Source organism: Temnothorax americanus, unplaced genomic scaffold (assembly GCF_048541705.1).
Source record: "Temnothorax americanus isolate GAGA-0224 unplaced genomic scaffold, ASM4854170v1 Scaffold4, whole genome shotgun sequence".
In the NCBI taxonomy this organism is placed as follows: domain Eukaryota; kingdom Metazoa; phylum Arthropoda; class Insecta; order Hymenoptera; family Formicidae; genus Temnothorax; species Temnothorax americanus.
Window position 1 is genome coordinate 32501 of NW_027509547.1, and position 2943 is coordinate 35443.

Sequence of the window (2943 nt, forward strand, 5' to 3'; positions counted from 1 at the left end):
GGAACTTGCCTGCGGTAGTCTAATTCAGGGCCTCCGGTCGACACGGTATAACGCGACGGGGCTCGGGCGGCCCGGCAGTCGCGCAGCGACGGAAGCGAGCGGAGAGCGTCGGCGTCGATTACTCGAGGGCCACCCGCAACGAGCGTCGCGCGTCGTCCGCGAGGTCGGTCGGGTGTTTACGAAAATTACGGATGATAATGTAAGCATTTTTTCACGCTCTCCGACGCGGGTGGGTGCGGACGGGCCCCGGGCGGGCCGCGTGCACGCGGTGTCCCGCTCCCGCGGGGCTAATTTTAGGGTGCTTCACCCCCCCCCGGTCGTTGCATGCTCGCGCGTCGACCGACACCGTGGCCGACGCGACGCGTTGTTTACACGTACGTGCGTCCCAGGGAATTCCGACACCCGGGTTCCCCGAGCGACGCTGTTAAGTCTTCGGAGCGAGGGAAGCCCCGCCGCTTCTCAGAACCGACGCGACGCCGACGGCCGCGTTACGAGCGCCGGTATCCGCGGAACTGCTCCTCGTTTCTTCGCTCGATGTGTTCCTGGCGTCGTTAATGAGGTGCCGTTATTCCTCGATGGATTCCTCGAACTGGCGACCTTTGTCGTCAAAAAACGTATCCAGAAAAGCGATAGGTAATAGATGAGAAATAGAATTCTAATGGAAATTTGAAGCTTTAAAAGCTAAAAGCTCTAAATTAAGGCTGCTGCCTCACTGCAGCTACCCCGAATTATATTATGAGGAAACCGTGTGTGTGAAGCTCTTACACTATATATACGTCGTAATGGAACGTAAGAAACAAGAACGATGCTTTCACATAAAACTCAAGAGGTTCGTGCTTCTCTCCGATATAATTTGTCAGCCAAGGGTACGCCGAGATCTGTATAAGCCTGACCGTATTATAAATAATAGCGGAACGAGATTACGCGCGCGCGCGCGCGCGCGCACGGTGGAAATGTTTGCGCAAGAGATATCTTTAAAGGATACAAAATGCATCAGGCTGCAGGCGCTTTCTCGGAACGCTTGTGCGTCACGTAGACGGAGGCGGAGGTGTAACCTATTTTGCCCTGTATCCCGTTAATGGACGGAATACAGAGTATTTCCCTCCCGGTTCCGTGCACCAAGCACGCCGGCGCGGCGCGGCGCGCGGCGTTCTCCTCCCGGCTAAGCCGCATCAAAGGTGGGTCGATTGAGTCATCATAGAACCCCGTTGTAATTCCATTTGCCAAGATACCGCACGTCGGCCGGCGTTCTACCGTGACACCGCAGGAGGCATTCGCGCACAATAGCGTTGCGTAACAGCAACGTACCCGCCGTTAAAAGCGCTCGATTTACCGTGAAATCTGTGTACGCATCCGCGAGCACGCGTTCTCCCCCGTTGGCCCTCGGGGCCCCAAGGCCCGAGGCCCGTTGATCATTTTCGGAGATCTGAGCTCGTCTTCATTGGTTCTGGTGTGTTGCTAACAGATAGAAACACGCTCGCATCTGATAGATATATAGATATACGCGAATAACTTTTATATTCCTTGCGTTTCGATACGTCTGATGGAGCACAGATCTTATATATCGTTGAAACTTTTATTTTTGACTACATCTTTTATGACGAAGTAGAAAAAACCCTTCGTTAAGTACTTATGAAGATTTAAGTATTCATCTTGTAATGTAAATGCGTCCGTGCTTTAAACCCTCATGGGACGGATAGAAAAAGGAAAGCGAGAAACAAAGCGACGAGACGTGACAACGAGACTCGTCCAAAGCGGCATGCGACGGGGGCGCGCACCCTCTCTCTCTCGCTCGGCGGTGCCCCCGATCGAATTGAGAAACAATGATCGGCATTGTGGTCTGATGCCGGATTTCTCGGTTCTCGGCCTGCGAGAATAGGGATCCTTTAAGGTGCGTTCCGCACAATGCGCGATCGTTTGCGACAGCGGGAGATAGAGCGCGCACGGCTGGACAGCAGCAATGACTTAATGCTATTTGGGGCCCGCCCGATGCACATATTGTATACGCTCGGCTGTGAATGGAGCAACGTAAAGAGAGAGAAGCGAGAGATCGGGGAGAACGAACGCGGGCGCATCCGCGGAATTGTTTACTACTTGCCGCGAGCTCGAAATAGAGAACAATTCTCTTGTTTTGGACATTGAACTGGTGTTTTCGTATCCTCCATCGCGATATCCTGAATAAAGAAAAAAAATACGCGTTTCTCCCGCGGCGTTTCGCTCCGCGTCGCGATGAGGACTTTAGCGGGAAATATACAGCGAGAAAGATTAATTCTCCAAAGCGCGACGAAAACGATGCTTGAGAACTGGGAGATTACGTTGTGGGAAGGAAGGTAAATCATTACGCTCGCGTGGAGAGCTTGTGTTTCATCATAAATCATTATTCGTTTAAAAGTGGCAGACGTCCAACGAACTCTGAGGTGGTACACGCGTGTCCCGTACAACGGATTAAGTATTAATAATAGCACGGTGTAGTCGCCGGATAGTAGTAGGGTGTAATTATACGGGTTAAAGAGCTGGTGAGTCGCTTCTTATTCCTACCCGTTCGCCGTCGCTCGCGGATCGCGCGTATAGCCCGCTCTTTTACGATATAACGTTCTCCTTTTATATTATCGAAAGAATAAAAATTAATTACCGCATCGTGGCGATTTTACGTTATTAATAAATCAGGCGGAATCCCGATGCTCTTCCGCTTTCGCAATATGAGAAATAGGATTACGGGGATTAGATGTGAGAGCGATATTCCCGGAACCGCGGTTATTTCGGTAACTCACATAATAATCTGCATAATTAATCGTCGTGTAATCGCGCGCGATCGTTCGAAAAACGGCGGAAAGGAGTTAGCGAGATTAAGGATCGCTCGATCGTCGGGCGCGGAAGGGGTGACGAGAGCTTCGAGGGGGCCAACGGCGGACGGTGATTTAATATTTTTCCTGTTATGAGTAT